The sequence below is a fragment of the Falco peregrinus genome, chromosome 2 (genome assembly GCF_023634155.1).
Source record: "Falco peregrinus isolate bFalPer1 chromosome 2, bFalPer1.pri, whole genome shotgun sequence".
Taxonomy (NCBI): Eukaryota; Metazoa; Chordata; class Aves; order Falconiformes; family Falconidae; genus Falco; species Falco peregrinus.
The window spans coordinates 48,577,393-48,594,537 of NC_073722.1; the positions used below are offsets into that span (position 1 = coordinate 48,577,393).

Below are 17,145 nucleotides of genomic sequence, written 5' to 3' on the forward strand. Positions count from 1 at the left end.
ACCATTGTAGTTTGAGCATGTCTTGCACAAGAAGCCAGATTAGCAAAGCTTCTCACTGGGGCAAGAGAAGATAGTCAAGTCAGCATGGCAATCCATAGCGGATTAACTAATGCAGTATTATGACTGGCCAATGACAGATACTTTAGAGGAGGTATACAATAACTCTTAGTGGTCTACTACCAGGACACCATATTTGCAGGAAAAATTATTTTTTATCAGCAGTCATGTAAAGACTTAAAACCCAAAGTATGGAGATTCATACGCTTTTCTAAACACATTTGCCAGTATCTGTTACTATGATTTTGATATTCTCATAAATTCTTTTTGAACTCTGCTGAATTCTTAGCTTTTTATAGGAGTAAGATATATACATTAATTGTACATTGCATGAAGAAAATGTATCTGTTTTTATCCATTCTGGAGAGGAATTTCTTTTGTGAATGTGTTTGCTAAACTTAGATGGTAAAGCTGCTTGTGTTGGTGAGCTGTTGAAAGGCTGGAAAAGTTAAGAGGGAGTGCTCAAATTACGGAATGTGTGAAGTAGGGATTCAGCAAGAGAGACTTTTGTTTGAGGAATTAAATACTGCCATTGAAGTGTGTGCATTTTAATTGAGCGTGTGAGATTACATAAATCACTGCTACGAAAAGGGTTCAAGTGTACAGTAAGTTACAAAAGAAAAATTAGAAGGTTATAAACTCGAGGGATTATTTTCTTCTCATGAGGTGTTTCATGCATTTGCATCATTGACTGCCTTCACCTTCACATCTAAAACTAGAAAATGCTGTCTGCCTGAGGCGCTTGTATAGCCTCCGTAACAGCACCGGAGATGTTACTTTGTCATGTACTTGCAGCATTAGGAGGTAGGGAGACACTGATGTAACAGGCCTCATAAGGTTGTGTCTACACTGATCATTAGGACCAGTGTTCTTCCATGACCATCCTTGCCAGCCATCTGTACCAAAGGCCCTCATTCGAACTTTAGCCTAAATCTGAAAACTTGGCTGGATGCGGAGGGCTGAGATTTAGCCTCCCACTTCTGTTCTTTCTGCAGCGCAGGCGGCAGGGTGCACAGCAGTGTATCTGCTGCTGGCTTCCTGCTGACTATAGTTAGAAAGGAGTTAGGAAAAATGCACAAGACTGATTCCTAGGAGGGCTCTCCTCTGGGATCAGAAAGCTCCAAGATGGCTTTGTCTTAAGCAGCAAGGAAATAATTAGTTAAGGTACAGTTAGTTAGCTTATGTGGTCTAAATGTTTCTGGGTGATCTGAATTGTCAGTTCAGACATGAATTTATTAAAGTTTACCCTAGGTATTTGTTGCAGACAGGAAGCTGAAAGTGAGTATTCTGTTGTGTATCTTCAAAGCCATTAAAGGCTAAATTATGTCACTTTTTTAACTGCCCGTTGACTCCAGCAACATACACACCCAAATCTTTTATTGCAAAATGTTATCAGGTTTCATGGTGTTTCTAGTTGCCTTAATAATATAGTTGGAAGGAATTTCAGGACTGTAAATATTTAAACAAATTTAGTGAGAGAAACACTGGTGCAATCCTCTTAATAACTCTGTTTTAGCATGAGATATGCACATCTGTTTCTTATCCTTCCCCACCTGCACCCCCTGCCATTTGTAAGCAGATGGGAAGGAAGTCTTATTAAATGGAATGATTCATGGGTTTATTTTTACTTTTGAAAGAAAAAATAATCTTTTGATACATTGTCCTGAACTGTCAAGATGAGTTATTTTAGATGGACACCATTTTTGGCTTTTCTCATAATGAATACAGTGAAAGCACAAATTCATATGCTGTAACTAAAAAATAATTTGTATTCCTTGTGCTCTGAGCAGAATACATTTAAGATGCAGTTAAGGCCAGGAGGAGCTGATTTATGGATTAATGAAGACATCAGATTTTCATGTTTATTCCAATTCCGGTTCAAAATGCTTTAGCATGCCAGTGTTTGGAGTTCCTTTGCAATTTCAAGTTAACCTGTTAGTTAAATTGTGTTGATGGTTTTTAAATGCCTACTAATTAAACTGAGTGAGTGACCTGAGTAGAGGAAAGTCTACAGCAATAATAAAGGGTGTAAGCACTGGGGTTTTTTCTGCCTTGTATGTAAACTTTGGCAAATTGAGGTTAGATTTGGGCATGTTGTCTGTGTGTGTTGGAGTTCAGCATGTGAAGAGCTGGAGACAGATTGCAGGATGAAGACATGCATATGTGGAAAGCATGGTGGCATTTGTGATTGGGATTGACTTGGTTAAGAACCACCTGCTCTGCTAATGACAAGGATGATGATGAACATAGGGAGAACATACCCTGGGGAAGTGCCAAGGTTCAAACAGAAAATAGGGCAAGGAAGCCTTTCTGTTTCACTCTGGATGAAGAATAGAACCAGCCTGAAGAAAGTTACTAAAAATTGCTTCTCTTATTTCTCTATTGTATTTCATATTAGACACTGGGGATTAATAAGCAAGCATGCAGGGTGTTTTGCTTTCTGTTGTATGTTATTGTAGTGTGCTCAAGATGTCTTCCTTTACAAACTTCGCAAGGTGTGCCTTTGCTATGTAATTTTTTGCCTAGGTGATTTCAGTCTTATGGATGATTGCAGAGATGAATCCATTGTGTATTCTCAGTATATTTTAAGCTCAGAATGTTGGATTGTTACAGGATTTCTGAGTAAGCTGTAGAGCTATATTATTAGACTTGCTACGTTTTCAACTACTTAGCTGATAGTAATTTGATGAACAGACTTTCACTGTATGCTTATTGCTCTGTAACTTCATTTGATGCTATAGTTTGAGAAATTATGTCAAACTTTTTTATAGGGTGTCTTTTTTTTTTTTTTACACCACCATTGTTTGTAAATTTTCATAGAAGTCTGAAAAATAAAATTATTTTCCAACTGGTTTTGTCCTTTTCCATCTCACAAGTACTGGCTTTAGTTTTGCTTTGCTTTTTATCCCCTGACCTTCATCTTCTTGCAAGTTGAATTAATATGGAATGACTAGGGCTGTCTCTTTCACACTACTTAGTGTTATACTCAAATCACTGTTGACAGCTTGAAATATCTGTTAGTTGGAATGACTTTTATGTACGTTTAGCCAACCGTAAATTCATATTTATGGCAGTGGGAGGTATTATGTATGTAGAAATACAGTCTTGGCTACTGCTTTGGTAGTTACCTTGCTATGATAGAGGAGGAAAGAAAGTGTCAGTTTTTGTGTGACTGTTATCATCAATCCAGTATTGGTATTCAGACACTCACTTTAGCTGATCATTTAAAATACCAAAACCTCCCTGGAGACATAGGTCCCAAATTCGGAGCCAGTCTATGCAAATCCTTTGTGACGTATTTGTGTAGTTCCTACTACTGCACTAACTGTATGCCTCAAACTTTGAATCTCCCGGATTATCTGTAGTAAGCAGAAATAAAGGAATGCTGTACTCACAATGTACAAAAGAGTTTAGGGGTTTTGTCAGGTAGCAGGATCCACACTGCCGAGTGAAGAACCCTTCCTAGGGTTCCAAGGATGCTTCCCTACACAATATAGGGAGATCTGGTACCTGCCTTGGGGGGATGTGGATCTTGGTTCAAGTGGGGAGTTGTTTTGATTGGCTGATAGCAACTTTACCTCATTTAGTCTGTTCCGTAGGAACTGCTTTATTTTGTGTTACAGCTTTAAAGGAAGACATGTGCATGTCTGTACTGTGATCCTTGAGCAGGCACTTTACTCAGTATATTTAGTCATGCAGCACCATGTCTTTGCAGGGCTTGTTAATTACACACAGCCTTTTATGAGTGCACAGTCTCTGGGTAGATCTAGAACTACTATGATTATCTGTGTTTCCACTGTGCGTTGTAGACCACGGAAAGACTAAGCTAAGAGAGAAGCAAGGCTCATGTGTTCCTTAGAGAAGGGGCTTGGACTCTAAAAAACATAGTGCACTGAGGTCTGTTTTGTGGTCTTGCCTGGACTGGTTTAACTAAGGTCATGAACAGCCTGTTACTGGGTTGGGAATATAGCCTTGGCCTTCCAAATCCTGTACCAAACCCTTAATCCTGGGTTTAGCTGGTTTGTCTCCTTTCATTGTAGATGCTGCTTTTGAAAGTGGTAAAAGAGAGGGCCTATAAGGTGTAAATTTGTGTAGTGAGATTCGAGAAATAGCTGCGGACTACATTGTCACATCCATTTAACTGAGAATTATTTTTTTTTTGCTTTTAGTCAGGTACTTTTCTAATGTAGTATTAAAATAGATAGTGAAGAAATCACAGTATGTTGTTATATACAACTTCAGTGTAGCTTTTTTTTACTGTTGGAGCCATTACCTCCTTCCCCATGAGACTGAACACCTTATGTGTTTATCTCGTAGTGTGTTTATTTCCCTGCTTTCTCTGAAAGTATAGGAACATGATTATTCATAATTACACACCTTTTACAGCTCTTTTAAAAGATTGATTTTTTACTTCCTTTTTTTTTTTTTTTTACAGTATTGATGTGTGATGCTGTAACATTTTATGCGTCTTCCTACCTTCAGAAAAGCTACAGGTTGTCTGAATCCTCAGTTGAGAAGGACACATTTGTCATCTTCTGCAGTGTTGGTTCTACTTGTACTTCTGCTCTCATCTCAGAGCTCTGGGCAGTTAGGCAACACACACTGTCAAAACTGTAACAGGAACAGTTGGCACCTCAGAGGAATCTGGTAGTCAGTTGTCAGTATTATTGACCTGAATGACAGAGTGTTTGTGAAGCTCTTGTATGCTTTGATGACCATTGATTTTGGGTATTACTGGCTTTTGGCATGAATTAGAAAACTTGCATTTGTGCTCTCTTCTTTTAAGATTTAATTCCAATTGTTGTTCTTTCAGTCCTGACTGTGATACATTAACCTGCAGTGAGGTGGATCTTCCATAACATGTATCACCGCTAAATGAGGTGACTGCACCGGACAATGATTTGGCAATCTGGCATTTTACTTACATTACAGTTATTGTAAAAGGCTCTGACATTTTTACAATAAAGTAGTGTTATTTTGGGGGCTTTTCACAGGTTCAAAGACATCTTTAAAAACACCAATTTCCCCACAACATCATTCTGAAAGAGAAGAAATCTATGACCATTGCTGTCCTTGACAATGAAACACAGTCATTTCTGGAGGTGGTTGTGCTGACAAAAGCACACAGCACTGTGCAAGTCAATGATTGGAGCAAAAATGTGTTCTCCAGTTGAAACTGGTAGAGGAAAGGGGCATAAAACAGATGGCTGTAGTGTCAGGGTTAGAGCTTGATTTGTTTTGTTTTCTTTTTTGTAGTTTTGGCCAGGACCCCAAGTCTATCACAGAGTTAACTCCCATCCTCTTACTAAGGTGCTGTTGGGTCTGCTTATACACTGTGTTGAAGTGTTGTTTATCAGCAGTTCACAGGCAAATAGAAGATATGGTTTTTTTCTTCTCAGTGTACCACTGTTATTTTATACAATATTATAATGCTTCTTGGCAATAGGCTTCACTCCCAAGTAATCAAGAAGAGACCCAGCTCCCTTTCCCTTTGCTGTTGCTGGTAGGGGCTCATATAAGTGACCCAGCTCTTCCAAAGCTTTGCTTGGAGGAGGTCACTTCATGGGTATGACTTTGGATTTGAGATGTCATACTAAAATACAAGACATACTGATCCTACCGGAACTGCGCAGATCTGACTTGCTTTTGGCCCTGTAGGAGGCTGCCTTACCTCATACCTAAAAAGTAATACTGAAGATGCTCTCCATCTATCAGGAAAGAATCCCCGCCAGGATTTGCACTAGGAATAAAGTTTCTCACCTGGATTCAGAATAATAAGAATTAAGCTCTCAGCATTTCTTGGGATCAGGCACTAAGAACAGATAGCCTGTGGTCTCTAATGGGAAAACTGCTTGCCGCAGAAGCACTGGTAAGTGAAATGATACTAATAATGTCAAGAGAAGAGAGTGTCTTTCCTACCTGAGGGAATGTAGACAACATAGATCAGCAGAATTCGTTCTTCTGTACTAAATAGAAGTGTTGCTGGATCGCTTTTCTGTCAGAGAGCCAGTGAAGATATTGATAAACCGTGCTGTTGACCTTTTATACCCACCAGAATGAACAAATGGGAAAAACTACTTCCTCCCCTAAATATAATCAAGCTGGATAATAGCTTTTATTATTACTACAACTGATGGCTACTTCTTCCTCTGTTGGGAGCAATAGCTTTTCTGAAGAGAGAGAAAGAAATATTTTAAAGGAGGAGGAGTCTGATAATAAAAGCTGGAAAAAATTACTCCCTTTGGAATGTAGGGTTTGTGGTGTTTTTGGTTTTGATCCAGTTGTAAAGAGACTCATCAGATTGTTTGGAATGGGGCCAAAATGGGAAAATGGAAGGCTTTTTTCTGTCTGTCTTTTTTTCTAAATAGAAATCCATTTTTTCTGGAAGAATTCTACAGAATTCTGTAAAGTTTTACCACACTTTCTATCTTCATTTTCTAAAACGTAGAAAAGTAGAATTCACCTGCAGAGGAAGAAACCCCGAAAAGACATTAGGAAGGCATGGATTACATTAAGCTGAACTCAGAGGCAAGCAAATAATTCCGGTGACAGCCCTGGATTAAGATTCCTAGGCTTTATTCCCATGTGGTTCATCTCCTTCTGCAAAATCATAAACAGTTACTTTAAAAAAACCTCAATTCCTGGACTTGCATTTCTGCAAAATGCTTGTAGTGTCTACCACCATTATATTTTTAAGACCATGGATTCAAGCAGCCTATGCAGAAAATATTCTGTTTTAACAGTCACCGATATCGAAGTAATTCTGTGGCTCAGAAGGAATTGGCAAGTGTCAGTAGGATAGCAATCATTTGGATGGGGTGTCTGGAGGGTTGACAGCAGCTCACTGCGAGTAGATGAGAGGACTGAAAATAGATGTTCAGTAGTTCCAACAAAATTACACAAACTGTGCTTATACTTGTCCGCAACCCGTGACAAGACATATAAATGGAGTTAGTTTTGGTAGTTCAAGATGCTCAGTATTCTTATTACTTCAAGATATCTATGGAAATACTTTCAGTCTGGCTAGTAACCCACATAGATTTGCAATCAGATTAGATCCTTAAGGTATTAGTTGTGTAGAGGTTGTGATGTAGGCAAATTCCTGTTTCCAGTATAACTGTGCAACCCTATACCAAGTTGTATTACTTTGTTTGTAAAAAGCAAATATTTTTTCTTAATATTGGCCTAGTAAAGTTTGATAGTAGGGTAACATCTTCATACAGGTAATGCGATTTTGGCATTTGTTAGCAAGAAAACGGCAAGTGTGGCAACAAATCCACTGAATAGAAAATTGTTTATTACCTGCTCCACAAAAAATTACACTGAAACCAATCTGAGGAATGAATCATTGAAGAATATTTATGTGTTCAGAACTGAATGAATACTTCCTTTAGGCTAAAAAGTCAGAAAATGTGGCTAAACCATTCTGGTATAGAAATGCCTGCCAAACAGTTTTCAAGGCATACTGTTCTAAAGCTCCTCTTGCAATTTTGTCTATCGCTTTATTGTGCATAGTTATGAACGCTTCTGCTGAAATGCTACAGAACTTGTCTAGAGAACAAAAGAAAGGGCATTCTTTAAAAGTGTGTATAGTAGATGGGACTGCCAGCTTTACCTCCCATGCAATTGTACAGTCCTGGTGAAGGTCCCAGTGAGGTCAGCAGAACCTTGTTGCAGACTTCAGCAGGCTTTCCTCTGACTCTTAAAAACAGGGCCACTGAAATCAGTGTGATTAAAATGTTTGGATCGTAAGAGAATTGGGCTGGATGTGAGTTAAATAAAATGGATCTTTGATATCTATGACAGATTTCAATCCCTGTCCCATAGTAGAAGGAGTGGGGTTGATTGCTGTGGACCTCAGGAAATACAGAAAGAATGCTTATTAAACTTTGGTTTTCTTGCCTGTCAGATCCATTTTACAAACCTGCGTGATACGCTATAAAGCTAGTTGTCTGCTGCAGACTCCTGGCAGGAATTTGTGACAGCAAAGTGCAGGTGATGGTGTTTTGGAAACCCATCAATAGGAGGGGAAAGGATTCGCAGGGTGTGCAAGAGAGGTAAAAAGCTCGAGATCTGCACTGATGTAGGAATTTTGTGTTATGGTTTTATTATTGTGGCTCTGACCAGGTTACCTCAGTCTACCTAGTTATATAATATCTGTATCTGGAGAATGTTTACTTCCCAAGGCTATTGTTAGGACTGATGGGATGGTGTTTCTACAGTACTTTGGATGTGGACAATTCTATCCAAGTGCTAAAGATTATATTAAATGTGATGTTTTCCAGGCTGCAGTGAGAGAGACAGGAAGTTGTTTGCCTTTCAAGTGAACTGTGGACAGAAAAGGAACTCAATAAGAGTCACTAAAGAAGAAAATCAGCCTGCCAGGTTGGAGCAGCTACTCTACAATTTCTATTTATTTATTAATTTATTTATGTATTTATTTATTTAAATGCTGGGAATTCTATCACAACTTTATGATTTCAACAAATAGTTCAAAGCCATTTTCTACTTAATGAAGGATCAGAGAGCAGTGGCACTGAATACATGATTTCAACAGTTGTTTTTTTTTAATTGTGTGAAATTGAGCTTGATGAATGGTGTCTTTAAAGAACGGCAGAGTTACTGGAAAGAAGTTATTAACGCAGGAACCTTTACACTTAGTGGATTCAGAAAATCTACAACTGCAGACATAGCAGTTGAAAATCAGTTCTTTCTAAGCATGGGATTAGCCTGAGGGTTGAGCAATTTTGTAGCAGTTAGAAAGGAGCAAGATACCAAGAACATGCTTGAAGATATGACTGAAATTCAAGTCAAGTTGTAACAACAGAGGAAAAGAAAAACATGAATGTATTATGTTTTTTAATGTATTCTTTTCTTAAATCCTTATTTAGGAGAGGCATATTGCACCAAATCAAATTTAGCAGATTTTTTTGATGCAATGAATTTTTTTTCCCCCTTTAATTCGTTTTTTAGGTCAAAAGCTATTTTGGCTGAATAGGGATTAGGTAAAACTCAGAGGTTTTTCCCTGTAAGAGGTTTGAGAGCAGATGACCCGTTCAAGCTCTCTAAGGATCTGCAGTTACGTATTTCAGCTAGTCAGTTGTCCCATCTTAAGTAGACACTCTTGAGTTTTCTTGGTGCTGGCTAAACTGAGCTCAAAGTATAGGAACGCTGGGTCAGAACCAAGGTGACACAATGAACCATTAAAGTTACTGCACCTGACTGAGCAAATCTTTTTTACAGTGTTAAAAATGCTCTTTATGCCACTTTTTACCAGTTGCACAAAATCTTTTCTGTTCCATTCCTAAATGACATTTTGGAAGGAAGGACTTCCTTGCATTCAAGCCATCCTTGCTAGTGTAATAACGTTTTGAATCTTGGAGGGTCGCTTGAGAAACTCATAACTTGCTTCAGGGAGTAATTCAAACCGTGGGTGTAGGACAGAAGCATGGGGAAAAATGTTATGTGGAGCTACTCTTTCCAACCCCTCTGCTTCATCTCTAGTGAAGTTCAATGCATCAACAGGACTGTAACAACACAAAATTTTTGTGTGTGTGCAAAAGTTAGACTGAGTTTCCTCGGGTGGGATGGGGATGTTAAGATCAAAACAAGTGACTGTTAATATGATCCATGTGATAAATGACAGCCAGGATTGGGTGACTGAATACCAGAGTCTTACATACAGATTCTAGGCTGTAGTAAAAGTGCCTTTACTGCATACAAGCTCTGCTTGTATGTCTTCCTCAGCATTACCTTTTATGTATTTCCATGTTCCTTTCCTAAAACAGGACAGATGAAAGAAGGCAGTCCTTGAGACTTTCTCTGAAGCAGTTTGATCCTACACAAGTCCACAGGGTAGACTGAAAAGGGGCTTTTGGCTTTGTGCTCCTAGTCTTGTCACATGAAGATATTGGGCTATTCACAGTGTAAACTGCAGCAGCCAGCTGTCAATCAACTAAAATGACTGTTTCAACAGCTGGGAATCAGTGGGACATGAACTCTGGCTGTGTTCCCTCTCCCCTAGCCACATCCTCTGCAGTAGTCTGGATTCTGTGGAATCCTCTGCTAATTCAATGCTGATTGGAAGCAATTTTGAATGTACAAGAAATCTGAGCCTGGAAAATATTAAGGGAATAGAAACCTTTCCCAGATCTGGTTTATTACAAGGACAGAGAAGTGCTAAGTGGGCTATATCAGGGCTAGTAACTATATACTTGAATCCTCTGTAGCACGAGGAAAACATTTCCAGGTGAAGTCTGCCAATTCATCTCATTCCTTGAGACACGAAGTCAAGCAGAACACATGTGCTATGGAGGTGACTATTACATAAAGCTTTGAAAAACTACAGAAGTAATTATACATAATAATTTATAGCAAGTCTCTCCAATACAGGAGAAGCCTGTGAACACCCCCCGTGAATAGTTAAGTATCTGTATCCTTTGAAGCTTAATTATAGTTGCATTGCCTTTGACAAGCCATAATTTCAGTGATGGGCTGGGGATAAAGGAAAATCCTTGTCTTAAACTTACTATTTTGAGCTTACTCTCCCTTATTTGTCCTTCTAGTTCCACCCATTTCTTTCTAATGACGATAACTGATTATCTTGTTAATAACTTTTTTTCTGGGAGAAGTTGACTACTATTAGCTGTAAATGTGAGGTTGAAAAAGAAGGAAAATGGATGTGAAGATGATATTGCAAGATGTTCATTTTTATTCTTCATACGCTCATAATTAAGCCTACTCTAGTTCTCTCTCTGTGTGGAGCAGGATGCACAGGTTATAACAAGGATTCTTTTCTTCGTGTCTTTATGTGGAACGGGCTGGAAGGAAGGAATCAAATAACTAGTCTAATGTAAACTGGCATAGCTCCATCAGCTACAAAACAGGCCCAAGTGTATTTTTAGTGCAAGCACAAGCTAAACTCACACTGTGGAACAACACTCTTTGGGGGAAGTAGAAGAAGGAAAAGACTTAGGGCAGTCCATAGGTGAATGCTTCAAAATGGTAATTACCGCTTAACAAAAACTTTCTCCATCTCTGAGAATCTGTAGAGGTGGATTTAATTTGACTCTAACATCTGATATTTCACTTTGTCAGCTTTTGCAATATTTTCACATTTGAGTCCTTCCCTATTTACTGTTTGTCACTGTAGCTGTAGAGTTGTAGTTAAACTCTTTATATGCAAAACAGAATCCCTGTTCTTCCTGAACAGATGACTTGGATTTTAAATATCGTTGCAAGCAGAAAACTTGAGTGAAAGGGATACTTCATGCACTTTTGGTGGAATGGTGGAATTAATTTTCTGTTAAATGGTGGAATTAATTTTCTGTTAATCAGAAGCTTTTTGACAAGAACAATTGTGATAAGTTAGGCTACTTCTCAGCACAGTGGCATAAAAGCTGTTTTTCAGTGAGAAGTGTAAAATGTCTCTTATGTATGTTGATTGAAGCTCATCCCCTTTTCCTCATCAGGGAAGGATTGTCTGTGTCAGGAAATGAATGGATTATTGGACCTTTTGTCTTACATGTCTCTTCCCGGTGTAAATTTGCTGTAAATTGCTCCTTTGCTGATCAAAAGAGCGAGACTATTTGAATCCCTTTGTGAGTACATGTGTGCATATGTGTATATGTTAATGATTGCCTTTTTCATTTGTTTTCAGTCTCTCCAAGTTTCCTGCTAAACAGTACTTTATGTTGACTTAAAAACTTGAAATGGGCTGATGCTCCTACTGCAGCAGAACTCTGCTGTATCTACCGGGATGTGCTATTTTAAGAAAATGTATAACACCACTTCCCATTTGTCAAGCCCTCCTAATTTCACAGGTACTTGTGCAGTGCTGAGATGCTCAGTGGTGGCACAGTTACTCTTGTGAACTTTAAAATGCAAAAGAAATGGATCGTGTGAGATGTTGCATCCAGTGTACGTGCACTTTGCCTCTCCTGTTTCTTTTATGTGCTGAGCAAGAATGAGATGAGAACTCCACCCTGCTTATTATCTGTACAGTAGAGTCAAGTCTGCTGTTACGCATATGTGTTTGGGCTCCATTTGAGCCTTATTTTCAGTGGTACAGTAGTTTTGCTGGAGTCTCTGCCTTGAGTGGTTTTCACTTGGTGCAGAATGAGTGGAAATTAACAGATCTCTTGTACAAGGAAGCTCAGACTAGCAAATGTGGGGAAACTGAGTGTATTTTAAATATCAGCTGTTCTTGTAGTAGTGTAATGCTACCCCCTGTTGGAAATTGGAATACATGGAATATAAACCAGAATACATGGAATTGAAGCCTCTTTGTGTACATTACTTTGTTTCTGTTGCACTTGATAGGACTTCAGAAGTGCCGGTATTTATTTAAAAAAGCAAGAAAAAAAATTTTTTGGCGTAAATAGGAAAGATGTTTTCCCCAGTTATTGGAGCTAATTTAGTTTAAAATAGTCTTTTCATGTTAAAATAAGTTTATAGGCACAGATGTCTGCAATTTTACTGTCTTTCTGTAAGAACACAAATATATAACCTATTACAGTTAATGTTGATTTTTAGTCTACGTAAACATGTATCTATTCATAAAGGCCTTACCATTTCTAAAACAGAAACACAGCTAAAGCTGCTGTATACACTATTATACATGTGTTCACCTGTGAAAATGTGATTGGTTAAAGCAATGCTGTGGGTGCACTGCTGAACCTTCAACAGTCAGGAGGAATGTTTGTTTGAACTCTTCTGCTTAAGCACTATAACTGGAGTTTCTGTATGTACCTTAGGAGAGGTGGTTTAACTAAAAGGAGCCTAGCTGAATAAGGCTCGGAAAAGGGAATGTAATGTTGCAATGAAGACATCTCTAAAAAGTTGGCAACGCTATCTTGAATCATAAAATCTGCTGGATATCTTATGCTTAAGTTAAAAATTGTTCCTTTTCATAAAATTCCAGAACAGACCTTCTGCTACTCTAAATCATGACAGCTCAGCCAAGGAGTTAGGGGAAACAATGTAGCCGCTTCTTATTACCTGGACAAACTGGCCATCTTTATTTTGGCCCTAAGAATATGTGATATGCAGAACTTCAGATTATATCAGGGGTATCTGCCTTGGATCTTAGACCTCTCATTGGAGAAAAAAGGGTTTTATTTCTGATGGCGTATTTTAATGGCAATTGTGTAAGGACTCTTTCATCTCCTGAATGACAGAATGATTGTTATGAGATACATTTGGTGAAAGAAGAGGCAGTGAAGGCTAGTGTTAATACATTTTATTGTGTATCTAGCACCAGTTCACAGGTGTATTTGTTCAGGGTTCTGTGCTCTGAAATCAGGAGATGCTGTGCCCTAGTTGTTCAAGTTTGATGAATATACCCTATGACATTTGCATATGGTGTTTCTATTTTTCATGAAGAATTGTTTTTAGTTCTTCCCTTCTAACTCCTGCACTATTTATGCCCGTGTTTATCAAATATGTTGAATTAAAACTGGTCTTGGAGCCAATTTGCTACGTCTGCTAGGCATTTCTTCTGACTAGCTGAATTCCTCAGCCTGGTCCTGGCTCCTGCTATGGAAGACCTCCTGTATCATCAACTGGGAGTGAAATGTGTTCTGATTATGTTCCAGCGTCTTTGTGCTGTGAGGTCTCTCAGGAAGCTTAATGAGATCATCTGTTCAGCAATATTCATAATAATTCACGTCCGCCTTTTCATTTGAGTTGCTTATACAGATCTACCTAGAGGGTTTGCAATGGCAGTATCTCTCTCCACAGCTCATCACTGTATCTATCCTTACAAAACATCCATGCAATAATGAAGTGCTTCTCCCTGTACGGAAAACAGTACTGCTAATTTTTACCTGTGGTTAAGTAGGACAGATTTTCAAATTCACAGATGCATCTTGTTGGTCTGGAACAATCATAGCAATTTTTTGAAGACCCATGAAAAACTGAAACCTTATGAAATTAGTTTAAAAAATTGTAAGACAAACCCAAAATCTATGCTTGAGGGAGGTGGCAGATGTTTCTTAAGTTGTTGTGGTTTTGGGCATTTCTCTGTAACCACAAACTGTCTGGCTGATACTGGTGTTAGTACAGTTTACAATGGCTTGGTGTTGTGTGCCTTCAGACTTTGCTGTCTACTTGGAATGAGTCTTATTGCTTTGTGCCTGTTGTACGTGCTCTTGGCTTTTTTTTTTTGTCTAGGAAGTATGCAAACTTGACTTGCAGTAGTGCTTCAGAACAAACACATCACTGATGTGTTTACACCGGGTATTTTATATGCATTGGATGGTATTGCATAGCTGTTTCCTCTAGAATTCTGTCTCAATACTTTTGTACATAATGAGATATGTATGTGATGTTAAAAGGATGTTATTTAGGTTGAAAAGTTAAGCCCCTCACTGTTAAGGAATTGACAGATTTACAGTTGCTCATGCCATCTTGATTTCACCCACACATGTCCCTCTCATGCAGTGAATGAGGCAGATGTCCTGTGGAAAAAATGATATGTGACCATGTAATTGCATTACAGCCCAGTTGTTCAGCACACTCCTAGTGTGGCTCTTTGGTATGAAGTCATTCTAGAGCAATTTTTGGTTTTGAAAAGCAAAGGACAAGAGCAAATCATGTGCCTTGTTGCTGTGTCAGCTTCCCCATGCCCATATGTTATTCATCGCAGAGCTTGAAAATTGACCCTTCAGCATTGTTACTGAGCCTCCCACCACCCGAATTGCAGGGCCGTCACTGCTAGCTGGCAGCTGGAGATGGCTTTTATCTCAGGGTGGAGGCTGTGCAGCTGGATCCAGGTACTGGCTTTTGTGGTAGCTGTGGCAGAGGACTCAGCCCAGCTTTTCTTTCTCTTCTTTGAGTGGACACTTTCAGAGCATGCTAAAGGCAAGGTGTGTCATTTTCAGAACTAATGGTTGTGTTCTGATGCCAGTGGTCATGTTCGGGATTGGGTGACGAAGGGCTCGTGGCTGCAGGTGGCTGGGAAGTCCACAGCAAGAAGAAGGAGGGCCTCTCTCAACAGAAGCATGCCAAAATCATAGCAGAAGAGTTCCTCTGTAAAAACATGAGAGAGAAGATGGGTACACAAATCTGGACTGGAACTAAACAATGCCTTTGATTCTTGTTTAAATAACGCCTGCAGCTTGTATGTGAGTTGAGCTGTGATTATCCCACAGGTTTTAGGACGTGTATTTTAATGTGAGGCAGAGCATGGCTTGCTAGTGCCACTGAAATCACCAGCTTCATGCTTAGAAAAATAGCTGATGTTTGGGGTTGGCTGAGCAAACCGAGATGTTTCTGAACTGACTTCAGCAATCTTTCTGTAAGCCGCCAGTTGGCTTGCAACAGATGAAGCTGAGTAATCAGAAGTTTGTGGCTGAAATTGGAGCCCCACACCTGAAGCATGCCATGGACAGGAGATTGTTTCGTTTGGAGATGTTACAAAGGATGGCAGAGTTGAATAGTTTTGTATCTTTTGTTCAGGACTTGATCAACTAACTACTAGGCGTTGTGAACCAGCCCATCAAAGCAGATGACCTTTAAAGGTTGCTCCATGTATCTGTATTTCTTGACCTTTCCTGGGAACTTGGATTTATTTTTTTTTTTGGTTGTTGTGGGGTTTTTTTTTATTTGTTTGTTGTTTGTTTGGGGTTTTTTGTGGTTTTTTTTTTTTCATTTGTTTGTTTTTGGTTTTGTTTTTGTGGTTTTTTTTTCCCCCTGTGGCAGCCTAAGCATTCCAGCTTTAAACTTCTTTGGTTATTTGCACCAAGAATAAGTCATAGTTTTTAATCCTCATGAGGAAAGTACCTTAGCTGTCAGTTTCATTAGGGACTGTTTTCTTTTTGCTTAAATATCTGGGCTTTGCATAACTTTGGACATGTTCAAGACTTTTCCATTTTCTAAAGGCAATTGACACTTCTGGTTTTGTGATGCTGATTTCAAAATCTTTATTCATGATTTCTCATTGGGTCCTTTGCTCCTTTGTGAAGTTTCTGACAGTTCAAGATACTATTGTTATAAACTATATAATGTAACTGTAATTTGCTGCCTCCCTCTACATACAAACTGCATGAAGCAGTTGGAAGGATTGTGATGAAGGGCCACCAGCTGTCTATAGCAGGCATGAGAGTGTTTGCTCGTTGTTAGTCTGCTTCACAGTTTCTGCTTTTCAGGGACCATCCTCTGGATATTGAGTCATGATTTTGATGGTTTTCTCTTGAAAAACGGGGTGTTTTGCATGACCTTGATACTGCATAATAGCCCTAAAATAAACAGAGAGGAGAAAAAAAATCTAGATCATATTCTCCGTGAATATTAAGCAGCCAACCAATGCTGCAATCCATCCTCTCTGTTTTCTGAGTGCATTTCTGGTATGTGCTGAATAAAAATCTCACAGTGCAAATAGTTGCTTCTATTACTGTTGAGTATGAATTCCTCTTTCATAACAAGAAGAATCTGGGAGCCTCTCATTTAAGTTGAGCCTTTCTTCCTGTCTGAGCACCCAGACTGTGGCAAAATTTCATGCATGTGCTTAGCCCAAAGCAAATGACACCTAAAAGTCACAGAATCATAGAATAGTTGGGGTTGCAAGGGATCTTTAAAGGTCATCTAGTCCACCTCCCCTGCAATAAGCAGGGACATCTTCCACTAGATCAGGTTGCTCAGAGGTCTGTCCAACTTGACCTCGAATGTTTCCAAGGATGGACACCTACTGCTTCTCTGGGGAACCTGTTCCAGCGTTTCACCACCCTCACTGTAAGCATTTGTCTCTTAATCCAGTCTGAATCTACCCTCTTTTAGTTTAAAACATTACTTGTGATCATACCACAACAAGCCCTGCTAAAAAGTCTGTCCCCATCTTTTTTATGAGCCCCCTTTACGTATTGAAAGGCTGCTATAAGGTCTCTTCCTATATATATATCTATATATATATGTATATATAAGAAATGCAGCCTTCTCTTCTCCAAGCTGAACAACCCCAACTCTCTCAGCCTTTCCTCACCGGAGAGGTGCTCCAGCCCTCTGATCATCTTCGTGGCCCCTCTCTGGACTCGCTCCCACAAGTCTATGTCTTTCCTGTGCTGAGAACTCTAACTCTTACTAGGTTCAGAA

General features: G+C 39.1%; 1 protein-coding gene across 1 annotated transcript in view; it reads left to right on the top strand.

Moving 5' to 3' along the window:
• The window catches only part of DOK7 (docking protein 7), a 78,583-nt gene that overhangs the window by 31,004 nt on the left and 30,434 nt on the right, over positions 1–17,145 (top strand).